Genomic DNA, 14,386 nt, shown 5'->3' with positions numbered 1-14,386 from the left:
ATGAAGAGGGAATGATAGTGGAGGCTAATGAATAATTATGAATGTCAACCTCGGGGCCATGTACTGTGAGCAATGCACACACAGAATGAACTTTGAGACACTCGTGCATGAACGTGGGGCGCTGTGCCTCTTGCAGAACCAGCCCCGTGTGTCCGTGGGGGAGGTACCAGGGACGAGCGGCCTGCAGCAGCCAGGTTCTTTAACGTGCACTGACATCACACAGTACACGGGCCTCTAGAATTTCGCCTCCATGGAAATTCGACCGCCGCGGCCGGGAAAGAACCCGCGTCTTTCGGGCCAGCAGCCGAGCGCCATATCCACTCAACCACCACGGCGGCCACCCACAGAAGTGTCTTTCATATGCACGACTGGTACCTTGAGCAAGCTTTTTTCCTCTTACAACTTAAACTGTGGTGTCTACGATGGTCACACAAATGTGCACATTGAAAAAATGTTGTTTTTGTCATACCGCTTATTATGAATGCTTTTATGCACTGCTCGTCGGTATACATGTCAACAGCTCTCAGAAATATTGCACCAAACAGTCAGGTTATTGCACATCGTGCTCCACTATATAACAAGTGTACATTCAGTCACTTTCTCCTTTTGACAGGTACACAGGAGCAGCCAGCTGTGGTGCCTGGCCGTCCGAGTCAGCAGCAGCGGAGCACGCGGGCGGAGGAGGTGCGCCAGCTGCTAGCGGAGACCCGGCGCACCAACGACCTCCTCGCAGCCCGCAATGTTGACGACATCGCGTTTCACGCACGCCTCCTGGAGGTTTGTGAAGACAGCACCCACCACATTTAGTGAAGGAGAAGCAGCTGCATGCAACATGTATCTACATTCACTGTTCGAAACCTATGCCTGACGTCTAGAAACATTTCAGTAGGTCATCTTTATGTGAAACGAGCCCTCCATGTCTGTTAAGTGTGCAAATGAAGCTCCTTTTATGTGCAGCACCAAAGCCAAACAGCAGCAGAAGTGCGCAGCCTCACGGCGGCTGTGAGGAAACTGACTGCTGCCGTGACACAAACTGGGGCGCAGATGGTGCGGACTGCCGATGCAGCAAGGGCTGACACAGTGCGCCTCACCGTGCAAGTGGTACTTGCGGTGGCCTTGATTATGCGTGTCTTGCAGAATCAGGTAGAGCCACCGCAGTAACTTGTTCGGTGGGGCTTTTTTCCTTTTTATTGTTCCGTTTTTTTTCTTCTGCAAGGTGCAGAATATTTTTTTAATTACCTGCCAGGAGCACACGTTATGCATATATTTTTTTCCCTTCTGCAAGCTGCAGATTATTTTTTTTAATTCCCTGCCATTTTTAGGCGTTATGCATATATTTGTTTTCCTTCTGTAAGGTGCAGAATATTTGTTTATTTGCCTGCCAGGTGCAGACATGCACATATTTGTTTTCCTTCTGCAAGGTGCACAATATTTTTTTATTCTCTGCCTGGTGCAGGCGTTATGCATACATTTGTTTCCCTTCTGCAAGGTGCATATATATATATATATATATATATATATATATATATATATATATATATATATATATATATATATATATATATATATATATATATTGTCACGTAGTGGTGACGGCAGTCGAAGCAGCGATGAAGACGGACGAAAGGGTCTTCTAAAAGAACTGTTTATTGGACTGACTTGCACCCAAAATGGACTGAATCACTCGGCGGCGGCGAAGCGAGAAGCGTGCTCGGCGGTCGTCGAACAGAATGCCCGCCGCTGTCGGCCGTGCTCAATTTAAAGCTGATAGCGAACATTCGAGATAAAGGGCGCAAAGTTACTAGAACATTCCGGAACAACGTAGAATCAGCTTTGCCTGGCTGCGATCAATCGAGATAAATCTAGTCGCGTCTTGCGTCGCAAACAAAGCGATAAGGTGGTGTCGCGGCAGATTTGAAAAACGAACAAACACTGCAAATATTGGCGGCATTACTCCCCTCTCAAAGAAGCATCGACCCGATGCATTAAAACAAATAATGCGACTAGTCAGGGAAAAAAAACAGATCTTGCGAAAATAGAGCATGGAAATGCAGCGGCCTTTAGCGCGCATAATGCGGCTTCAGACGGACTACATGGACAACTTCTGGTCGTACGCGGCGTCGCTGGGATGCAGTCATTGCGTCAGGGATGACTTCATAATCCAGTTCACCCAGCCGACGAAGAACCTTGTACGGGCCGAAATAGCGGCGCAAAAGCTTTTCACTCAATCCACGGCGGCGAATGGGCGTCCACACCCAGACTTGGTCTCCTGGCTTGTATTCCGCGTTGCGTCTTCGTAGGTTGTAGCGTCTGGCGTCGCACCGCTGCTGATCTTTGATCCGTAATCGGGCAAGCCTTCGAGCTTCTTCTGCGCGTTGAAGGTAGGCGGCAACGTCGACGTTCTCTTCTTCTGTAACGTTGGGCAGCATGGCGTCTAGCGTGGTCGTGGCCTCCCTGCCATGGACGAGCCTAAAAGGCGTCATCTGGGTGGTCTCCTGCACTGCGGTGTTGTAGGCGAAGACGACGTAAGGCAGGATGACATCCCAGGTTTTATGTTCGGCATCGACATACATAGCGAGCATATCGGCGATGGTTTTGTTCAGGCGCTCGGTCAGTCCGTTGGTCTGCGGATGGTATGCAGTTGTCCTCCGGTGGCTGGTTTGGCTGTAGCGCAGGATGGCTTGCGTGAGTTCCGCCGTAAATGCTGTTCCTCTGTCCGTGATGAGCACATCGGGGGCGACGTGCCGAAGAAGAATGCACTCCACGAAAAATTTGGCCACTTCTGCTGCTGTTCCGTTCGGTAGGGCTTTCGCCTCGGCGTAGCGGGTCAGGTAGTCGGTCGCTATGATGATCCACTTATTTCCAGATGTTGACGTTGGAAAAGGGCCAAGCAAGTCCATGCCAATCTGCTGAAAGGGTCTTGAGAGAGGTTCAATGGGGTTCAGAAATCCTGCTGGTCGTGTGGGAGGAGTCTTTCGTCGCTGACAATCTCGGCATGTTTTCACATTGTGTGCGACATCGGCAGACAGTCGGGGCCAGTAATACTTGTCTTGAATGCGGCGGAGGGTGCGAGTAAACCCGAGATGTCCAGCTGTCGGCTCGTCGTGTGAAGCCTGTAGAACTTCTTCGCGGAGACAAGTAGGTACAACAAGGAGGTAGGCTGTTTTGTTCGCTGTAAAGTTCTTCTTCACAAGGACCTCATTCTGCACACAGAAAGAAGACAGTCCTCGCTTGAATGAAGCGGGGGGTGAAGAAAACTTGCCTTCCAGGTACTCGATGAGGCCTTTTAGGTTGGGGTCCGAGCGTTGCTGCTGAGCAAAAAAGCTTGCGCTGATGGGTCCTAGGAAGGCGTCCTCATCGTCGTCCAGCGGCGGTGCATCTACAGGGGCTCGTGAGAGGCAATCGGCGTCAGTGTGCTTGCGTCCGGACTTGTAAATGACGGTGACGTCCAACTCCTGGAGACGCAGACTCCATCGAGCGAGTCGGCCAGAGGGATCCTTCAAATTGGCAAGCCAGCAGAGCGCGTGGTGGTCGCTGACCACCTTGAACGGCCGTTTGTAGAGGTGGGGCGGAATTTCGACGTAGCCCAGATGATGGCAAGGCACTCCTTCTCAGTGGTCGAATAGTTAGCCTCGGCCTTGGCAAGGGAACGGCTAGCGTATGCGATGACCTTCTCCAGCCCGTCACTTTTTTGAACGAGAACGGCGCCTAGTCCCACGCTGCTTGCGTCGGTATGAGCTTCAGTATCGGCGTTATCATCAAAATGCGCAAGGATCGGTGGGGACTGTAAACGACGCTGAAGTTCCTTGGAGGCTTCTGCTTGCGGCGCTTCCCATTTAAACGGCACGTCTGCCTTCGTCAGTTGGGTCAGGGGCTCGGGGATGCGCGAAAAGTATTTCACAAATCGTCGGTAATATGCGCATAGTCCGAGAAATCTGCGCACTGCTTTCTTATCGGCCGGCGGTTGAAACTGTTCAATAGCAGCTGTTTTCTGCGGGTCTGGGCGTACTCCTTCCTTGCTAACGATGTGGCCTAGAAACAGCAGCTCTTCGTAGGCAAAGTGGCATTTCTCTGCTTTCAAGGTTAGGCCAGACGACTTCATTGCGTCTAGTACTGTTCGAAGTCTTTTGAGGTGCTCTTCAAAGTTCGAGGCGAAGACAACGACGTCATCTAAATATACCAGACAAATCTGCCACTTCAGGCCTGCCAGCACTGTATCCATTACTCGCTGAAACGTCGCTGGTGCGGAACAGAGACCAAATGGCATCACCTTGAACTCAAACAGCCCATCCGGAGTTATGAATGCTGTCTTCTCGCGATCTCTTTCGTCGACCTCAATTTGCCACTAGCCGCTCTTGAGGTCCATCGATGAGAAATATTTGGCGTTGCAGAGGCGGTCCAGTGTGTCGTCGATGCGGGGGAGGGGGTAGACGTCCTTCTTTGTTATGTTGTTCAAGCGGCGGTAATGCACGCAGAATCGAAGTGCGCCGTCTTTCTTTCTCACTAGAACAACCGGTGCCGCCCATGGGCTGTTTGAAGGCTGGATGACGTCGTCGCGAAGCATTTCTTCGACTTGGTCCCGGATGGCTTGTCGTTCTCGCGGAGACACACGGTAGGGGCTTTGACGGAGAGGTCGGACGTGTTGATCCGTTATAACGCGATGCTTGGCAATTGGCGTCTGTCGCACCTTCGGCGATGTCGAAAAGCACTCACTGTAGTTTTGAAGCAGATTGCGGATCTGGTCTTGTCTGTTCCGGTGCAGGGCTGGGTTGATGTCGAAAGTGGGCGAGTTCTCTTGGTCAGGCGGATCTTCTGCGGAGGGGTCGGAGAGGGCGAAGGAATCTCGTACATCAGATATTTCGTCGTAGAAAGCAATCGTCGTTGCTCTGTTAATATGCCGGAATTCTTCGCTGAAGTTAGTCAGCAGTACTTCGGCCTGGCCATTGCGGAAATGTGCGATGCCTCTTGCGATGCTTATTCCTCGGTCTAGTAGCAACTGCATGTTCTCCTCGATGATGGCTTCAGTGTTTATGGCTTTCGTGGCGCCTACGGTCACGATAACGCTTGAACGGGGTGGGACGCTCACTTCTTCCTCCAGGACACTTAGGGCAACGTGATTTTCCTGAGTTTTCATCGAAGCGATGGCTTCGTCTGTCGAAAGCGTGATCAGCTTGGATCGCAGGTCGATGATCGCCTGATGCTCATTAAGGAAATCCATACCCAAGATCACTTCGCGGGAGCATTGCGGTAGCACAACAAAGGTCGCAGGATAGGTATGTCCTTTGACAGTCACTCGCGCTGTGCATCGTCCTGATGGCGTAATGAGGTGGCCCCCAGCGGTGCGAATTTATGGGCCGTCCCAAGCCGTTGTGACTTTTCTGAGCTGCGCAGCGAATGTTCCATTCATCACCGAGTAATCGGCTCCTGTGTCGACTAGAGCGGTAACTTTCCGGCCGTCGATAGTCACTTCTAGGTCGGAGGTCCTGGCTCTTGCATTGCATGTCGCTCTCGGCGTCGGGTCACGGCTTCGTCGCGTATGCGAGTCACGGGTTGGGCGTGTGGTCGAAGCTCCTCTGGGTGGCGGCGTCGATTTCAAGGTAGCTTGCGTCGTGGTCGAGGTTCTCATTGTGTGCGGCGTCGGTGCAGCGAGTGTCGGTTCTTCATGCGGCGTCGCGGGTGCAGCGTCTTCATGGGGCGTGGTCGGTGGAGGATCTTCGGCGTTTAGCTCGTGAGCAACCTCACCTCCAGAGGTTGCTGCCTTTAGTTTCCCCTAGGGGGCTGGGCGACCTTCCTCGTACCGCGGCTGCGTAGCTGCGGCGTGGCGACGCAAAGCGCGAGGTTGACGGCGATGGTGAGCGCGAAAAGCGGTTCGGCGTGTACTCTTCTCGACGCAGGTACTCGTCGATTTCGTGCGGACGTTGTCCGAAGCGTGGTCGTGGGGCGTTAACGGCAAATCCTCGAAGACCGATACGTCGGTACGGGCAGTGACGAAGAATATGGCCGGCCTCACCACAATGGAAGCACAACGGCCGGTTGTCGGAAGTCCTCCACGCGTCGCATTTCCTGGGGCTTGAGCGTCGGTCATAGGCTGGGCGGGTGGGGGCCGGGAGGCGGCGTTGTGGAACGATTGGCTCATCTCGGGGAGGACGTGGGGGTTGTCGCTGGGGCTGAGCAGTACTTACTGCAGCGGCGTAGGTCATGGCCTGGGGTTCTGTGGCCGTCGGGGTGCCAAGTGCCTGTTGCACTTCTTCCCGTACCACATCCATCAGAGTCGCTGCTTGTGGCTGTGGGGAAGATGGCAGTAATCGGCGTAGCTCCTCTCGTACGATTTCGCGGATAACTTCCCGCAAGCTGTCGCTGGTGGTGGCCGGCGTGTCCGAACGGATTGCACAGGCAGAGGAAGGGCGATTGTACTGCCGAGCTCGAACGTCGAGGGTATTCTCAATCGTGCAGGCTTCTTGCATAAACTCCTCGACTGTTTTTGGCGGCTGGCGGACGAGGCTTGCAAAGAGTTGTTCTTTTACGCCGCGCATTAAAAACTGAACTTTCTTTTCCTCGGTCATCCCGGGATCGGCGCGGCGAAATAGGCGCTTCATCTCCTCGACGTAACTGCGGACGGGCTCATTCGGAAGCTGGATCCTGGACTCGAGGAGTCGTTCGGCTCTTTCTTTCCTCACGACACTGGTGAATCCCTTCAATAGTTCTCTCTTGAATAGCTCCCATGTCGTAAGGGACGACTCGTAGTTTTCGTACCACGTGCGTGCGGAGCCATCCAATGAGAAAAAAACGTGTCCAATCTTTGCCGCATCATCCCAATTGCTGAATGACGCCACGCGCTCAGATTGGTCCAACCATTCTTCAGGGTCTTCGCCTAGGGATACATTGAAAGTTGACGGCACCCGCGGCTGCTGCAGTATGATCGGTGTCGACATCTTTGGCGAGGTTGCAGTGCTGGTAGCAGCGTCTTTTCGCTGTCTGGTGCGGTCAGGCAGTTTCCCTAACTCAGGCTCCTCTCCCTGCAGACGTCGGCTGGCTCGCTGAGCTGCTGGTTCGTCCTCGGGTGTGAAGCGCTTAGGGCTGGGTTCACGACTTGAAGGGGGCGTCCGGAACATGGAAGTTACCTAGCACCTCCACCAGATGTCACGTAGTGGTGACGGCAGTCGAAGCAGCGATGAAGACGGACGAAAGGGTCTTCTAAAAGAACTGTTTATTGGGCTGACTTGCACCCAAAATGGACTGAATCACTCGGCAGCGGCGAAGCGACAAGCGTGCTCGGCGGTCGTCGAACAGAATGCCCGCCGCTGTCGGCCGAGCTCAATTTAAAGCTGATAGCGAACATTCGAGATAAAAGGCGCAAAGTTACTAGAACATTCCGGAACAACGTAGAATCAGCTTTGCCTGGCTGCGATCAATCGAGATAAATCTAGTCGCGTCTTGCGTCGCAAACAAAGCGATAAGGTGGTGTCGCGGCAGATTTGAAAAACGAACAAACACTGCAAATATTGGCGGCAATATATATATATATATATATTAATTTCCTGCCAGGTACAGACGTTATGCATATATTTGTTTTCGTCTTGCAAGGTGCATATATATTTTTAATTCCATGCCAGGTGCAAGGGGGCTTATGTATGAATGTTTTTTTCCTTTTGTAGTTTTCAACTTGTGTGAAGTGTACAGGCTGTGCAATATTCGCAGTCAACTTTGGTTTCGTGTTTCAATGTGGAAGCATTGCTAGCCCCATTACGAGAAAACTTGACGGCATGTAAGAGCACTCGCAGACGATATAGAAAATCTCAGTCTTGTCAGGATAAATTTGCCGTCAAGTGGTCGCATGGCGCACACAGCAAGCTGAGGGAAGCCTTTCCTGACGGTCGTATACATGACATTCGCCTTATACACCCCGCACTGGCTGAGTTCAATATGGCGCAACTTTTCCCTGCTACATTCGTGTCAAAATTGCGAACAACCATTTCTCGTACAGCGTTCCAGGTGGTGTCATACGCGCATGCTTTCGCATTCCCGCACATAACCAGTATGAAGTGTGTGTGTGTCAATTTTTTGTTGGTACCTTGCAACCTTTTGCAAGACGCACAAGATGTGTGATATGTACTATTTACTTTGATTTTGTTTTTAGATGTTACGTTTTTACCTTCTGCAAGACACACCAGTTATGCTATATCTACTCAGTGTTTGGTTTTTTATATGTTCATTAATTTTCTTCCTTCGCACATTAACTTAATTGTGTGCTTTAACTACTCGATGTGACACACATGCTTATAGGGAAAATGTTGTAGAGGGCTCCGGGTTAATTTACACCATGGGGTTCTTGAACGTGTCTACACATTGCGCCGCACACGCGCACTGTTTGTCCATCGCAATGTGACCGCCATGGCTGACAGTTAACCTGCTCCAGATCGGTAGCAGAATACTTCAAACTCTGAGGTGCCACGACGGGGCTTAGCATGCCTTATGCCAAAATATTTGAAGATATATATAGGAACTGTACAGCTACCATAGTCCTCTATAAAATCAGCAATAAAATTCCAAAAAGGAAGGGCATCAGGCAAGGATACACGATCTCGGCAATGCTATTCACCGCCTGTTTAGAGGAGGTATTCCGAGGCCTGAATAAGGAACAGTTGGGATTAAGAGTAAATAGAGAATACCTAACTAATCTGCGATTCTCTGATGACATTGCCTTGCTGAGTCACTAAGGTGATGAACGAGTTAGGCAGAGCAGAACTGTGGGTCTAAAATTAACATGCAGCAAGCCAAAGTAATGCTCTACAGTCTAGCAAGGAAACAGCAGCTCACAATTGGCAGTGACAGCTGATCCGGATCATCAGACGGAAAAAACTAGATGGATAAGAATAAGGTGGAGCGGATATGGCCGGTTCTCTGAGATCATGAATGGCAGTTTACCAATATCCCTTGGGCAGGGCATGTAATTTAAAGGCAAGATAACAGCTGCTCCTTAAGGTTAACAGAATATATTCCAAGAGAAGGCAAGCATAGCAGGGGAGGCGGAACAAAGTTAGGGGGGCAGATGAGAGAAGTTTGCGGGCACACTGTGGACGCAGAGGGCAAAAGACAAGGTTAATTAGAGAGACATGGAAGATGCCTTTGCCCTGTAATGGGTGTAGTCAGGCTGATGATGATGATGATGAATGAGAATTTTGTCATGTTAAAGTCATTCTGACAGTACAACTTGCCATATTCATGATGCATTCCGTTGTGCGTAAATCTTCTCAGAACTGCAGGGTTTGCCATTGAGCAGAATTTCATCACACGTCGTCGTATTGATATTCATGCATTTTTGTGGGTGATAAACATTTTCTAGTCACGCGAAATGTATTACACACTTATAGAGCATTGCTTTAGATGTGTACCATGGTTTAAGACGTGTGACGAAGTGCGTTTTCTGTTTGCATAACTCACGTAGAAGCCGTGGTAACACGTAGGCCACTAGTCTTGTCATGTTTGTCTATCATGTTTGTATGTTTCAATTTGTGTACCACACATGAAGTTACTTATTCATGGTATAGCAAGAAGTGCATTTTGCACCTACCTGTTCAAATAAAAACATTTGTGATAAATGCTGCTTAAAAAAAAGAAAAGTGCATGCTGAAAGAAACCCTGAAATGAGCTGTGTGGGCATATTGTAGTGCAAGAAATGGTACAGGTGCTCGTTGTTGGTATTTCAGTTAAATTTGAAAGGTGTGCTTGCCCCCCGTAATTAAGGAAAAAATAAAAAACTCCTCACAGCAGGACATAACCAAAGAGGACAACACACCTCACCGTGCGTCCCTTAACTCGATGACGCTAGTGGGCAGACTGGGTGAGTGTGAAGGATGGCCCTTCTGCCGACTGATGTCATCACTGTAGGGGATGCGCAATGAGGTGTGTTGTCCTCTTTGCTTCTGTCTTTTTTATTTGTTCCTAAAATCAGGGTGCAAGCAAACTTTCAACTTTAACTGAAATACCAACCAAGAGCACCTGACATCTCTTGCACTACAATATGTTCATGGAAATCATTTCAGACCTTGAATGCATATCGATCAAAAAAATTGCTTCAGTGGGACTTCCTCATTTCAATAAGCATCACAAACTTTCGGTGCTTTGTTACAGTACACTTTTTATTCACACACACACACACGCACACGCACACGCACACGCACACACACACGCACACACACACGCACACACACACGTACACGCACACGCACACACTCACGCACACGCACACGCACACACACACACACACGCACAGGAAAAAGAGAGGCAGGTGCTTTGATGACAGCAACGGCGTAGGAGGGTGCACGAAGACGGTTTTGACTTGCCAGACGAGCTGTTTCGATGCCAATTTCGACTCAGGAAAGAGACTGCACAGTGCCTGTGTGATCAACTCGCCAATGAACAGGGAGGTGCGCAGGCGAGTGCGCTGTCAGTTCAGCGACAGCTGTGCGCGCTGCGCTTCTTCAGCGCCGCGAGGCTTGTAGGCGCACACAGGAAACAAAAAAAAATTAATGTCGGCACTTGGCGGGCAGCGGCTAAGGGCACAGCCACAATGCAGAGTTGCTCACACACAAGTGTACGCTGCACACTGACACGAGGGGATGACGCTGCCAACAGTAACCGTGGCTGCTGTGTTGCACAAATGAACACCTTGGCCAGCTACTCTGCGAGGTGGTGTCGATGGGCTGGCGACGCTGGAGTTGCCGCCGCAACTGACGACGCACCGTGTTTAGGTATGTCAGCCTCTGGAGACGGGTTCTCCGAAAAAGCTCAACAATACCGTTGCGCACGGCTCTCCCCCGCAGGTAGGTAATGCGGCTTGCAGCACCTTGCGTGTAGACTGCAGCCGGAGGTGGCTCGTTGTCATCCGGGTCAGTGGCATCCACGTCTCCTTTTTCTGGCAGGAGGTCATTCACACAGAGGTTCTGCAGTGCAGCACATGCTCCGATTAGGAAGGACGCTCGCTCCGGCTCGTATTAGAGCGTCCGGTACCTTTGCAGGGACCGGAAGCGGCTCTTCAACACGCCGATGGGGCGCTCCACGACGGATCGCATGAAGCTTTGGGCTGAGTTGTATGACCCCTCTGGAGAGGCCAGAATGGGATGCTCTGGCACAGGTGCTAAAAGCCAGGGCTCCAAAGGGTAGCCAATGTCCCTTGAATAACAGAAATGATACGCAGTTAATCGTGGCCTTTGTCGTCCTCAATCTCTACACTCTTGATTCCATGGCAGCAGATTCATAGCAATGCCCCCAAAAAATGCGCGAAGACGACCGGTCAACAAGAGGCACAAAGACGCACACACAAAGCGCAGAACTTGAAACTGACTATTTTGTGGAAACTGGGACACTTATAAAAGAGGAGGAAACTAGGTACAAACGCAAACACATCGTGTGCAGTGCGAATGCATTATCCACAGTTCAATGTGTTATTAGTAGAAATGGAAAGCCCCAATGCACCCATGTAAGATTTTGATGTTCCTTTGCTAGACATAAATCAGACGAACCGAAACAGTTGTCACCCCTTTTGGAGGCGAAGTAAGCCTCGATAACCTCTCTTTCGGATTTCATTTTTGCCTCACCACGGAATTTGTGACCGAGGTGGGGGTATATTATCGCTTTCCCAGAAGAAACTCGCCATCTTCCAGCAGCCTTTGCTCTGTCTCCTGGCGCAGCCACGAATAACGCCACAAAAACGCGTCGTGGTCTGATCCCGGGGAGCGGGGGTCAACAGCTGTAATTTTCAGGTTGGAGTCGCAAACCTGAGAGAAAGCACACCACAAGCTTAGTTGTGAGCTTCCGCCGTCTAGGTCCGAACTTGCAGCCGAACATGCAGTCAAAAACGGAGAGCGAAGCCTACACACTATCATTGTGTTGACGGCGTAGTAGCCCTTAAGACTCCAAAAGGCGGCCTTGTGTGCAGCATCGCCCCGTGGCTCCTTGATGGCCATAAGTGTGCCATCCACACGCTCAACGACGCCGGGGATGCTGCCGTGGCGAAGGAAGCCCTCTTTTGCCGCCGTCTTCTCTTCCGGGCTCGCCGGGAACCCCACTCAACCATCCCACGACCTCACTTTTACTATTGCTGCTGACACCCGCCGCACACACTTGCTGACAGTGGGCTGGGCTGTAGTGACGTTGGCCTCATTGCCCACGGCGCCTTCAAATCCGCCGGTGCCGAAGAAGCGCCGCGCGCACACCTGTCGCTGCACTGACAGCGGACTCGCCCGCGCACCTCCCAGTTCATCGGCGAGTTGGTCGCACAGCCACTGTGCAGTCTCTTTCCTGAGTCGAAATAGGCGTCGAAACAGCTCGTCTGGCAAGTCAAAACCATCTTCGTGCACCCTCCTACGCCGTTGCTCCCGCGGCCAGCCGCGTATGCCGAAGTAAACAGCCGCCATTTTGCGTCTCAAACGCTTTGAGACTACATTTCCCAGTTTCAAAAAAATTGTCTCAATCTGAAAGCATAATTAGGTGGCCAACGTCAGCACTTCTGGGTCACCTACGACGTCAGTCAGTGACGCAAAAAAACAAAATGGCCGCCGTCCACGGCCGACCAATAAGAGAGGGGCAAACGAGACACTTTTCGAGATAGTTTCGATTGAGAGCGATCCGTAATACCACCCCAGCATATGCAGGGCACTCAAGGAGGATATGTTCCTCAGATTCGATCAAGCCGCAGTTGTCACAAAGCGGACTGTTCTTTTGACTTAAACGATATCACAAGCGGTTTGTGAACGCAGCGTTCAGGTGAAATTGGTGATGAAATGTTTCCAGTTGCAAGGATTTCTGGTTGGGAGTCCTGATCTCAGATGTGAGTCGACTGAGTAAAGAAATTGGTAGTAATGTGTCGGCAAGCTCCAGAGACGATACAATTCTTCTAAAGCAAATCTTTGAGCTATTTCGGACGCATCACGTTTTGTGGAGCAGGTCTGAATGTGTCGCCGATGTTGGTGGCTTTTACGAGCAGCTTCATCTGCTTTTTGATTGGCAGAATGCCACAGTGTGCTGGTATCCCAATGTTATTCCGTGGGCTGCCACTCTAGCCAAACAATGTGCATACCCAATGTCAAGGGAAAAGGGTTGATGATCGGTGTTCTTCAGCAGGCTCGACAGTATCTGCAGAGATGCTTTTGAGTCGGTAAAGATAACCCATCGGCTGGGGGATCGGCGCAGGATATAGGAAACAGCTTCTTTAATGCCTTGAAGCTCAGCTGTCGTAGAGCAAGTCTTCCGCTGTAGCCGATAAGAAAGTACATTAGTTGAGGACACATAGAGACAACAGAAAGAGGTTTCTCGAGTAGTTGAACCACCGGCGACGATGTGGGTGTGCTGCGCATGTGTCTTTGGCTAAGTATGCTAGAGCTGCTTGCAGTATCGCTGCATGTGGTATGAGGCTCTTTGCATCTACATCTGGAATAAACTTCCTCACCTTCAGAGGCGAGAGTGTCCAGGAGGAAAAGACAGAGGTCGTAGTTTGGATGGCTGATTAACAGTGGGGAAGAGCAGGAGCTGCACAGCTTGGCCAAAGTCAGTGTAGCAGTGAGTTGGGTGGACACTGTGTAAGAAGTGGTTCTTGCCTTGGATGACATGGCGGAGGTGGGTGCGCATAGTTTCCTGGGCGGCAATAACATCTAGCGCGAGATGGCCTGCTTGCGCCACTGTTCCTGATGCAGACTAACCCTTTGGAAAGCCAAAGCATATCCGCAAGCAGCAGTTCCGTGTGGCTTCGAGGATGTCCTTACTTGTTGAGGATCATCTTTGCAGCACCGGTAGATAGTACATCAAGGTTCCTGCAACGTAGACTTTTTAAAGTAGAACCAACGACCGGTAGTTGCTACCTCACCTTGTTCCTGCCATGAATCTGAAAGCACGAGATGCTGCACTGATCCTCTGGCAAAGTGATTCGATCTGAGGTAACCACGAGAGATTACTGTCTATGACAACACCCAGGATTTGCTGTGATCGCACATAAAGTATACTGACCGCCCACCTAGGAGGAGCGGATATTGAGCCACCGTTTTTCTGGTAAAAGCCATGGCAACACTTTTTTTTGGCTAGCGACGAAGACCTCGAGAAGCCAGGTACGCCTATATGTTGATGATGAATATGGTGTTTTTATGGCGCAAGAGCACCTATGGCCAAAGAGCGCCATAGTACAAGGTATTTTCATTTCTCAAGGTAGGATCAACTACCCATTTGCCAAGCATTTGACCCCAAAGAAGCCGAGCACCAGACCAGGGGAGAGCTTGTACCCATTGCATCACTGGTGTGCACCCGGCGGCACTGGGGATCGAACCCCGCACCTGCCACATGCGAGGTGGATGCTCAGCCACTTGATAACCACTGTGGTCACATCTAGGTGTTGAGT

The sequence above is a fragment of the Amblyomma americanum genome, chromosome 2, assembly GCF_052857255.1.
Source record: "Amblyomma americanum isolate KBUSLIRL-KWMA chromosome 2, ASM5285725v1, whole genome shotgun sequence".
Classification (NCBI taxonomy): Eukaryota; Metazoa; Arthropoda; class Arachnida; order Ixodida; family Ixodidae; genus Amblyomma; species Amblyomma americanum.
The sequence above is the reverse complement of the archived record's forward strand: the minus strand, read 5'-3'. Positions refer to the sequence as shown.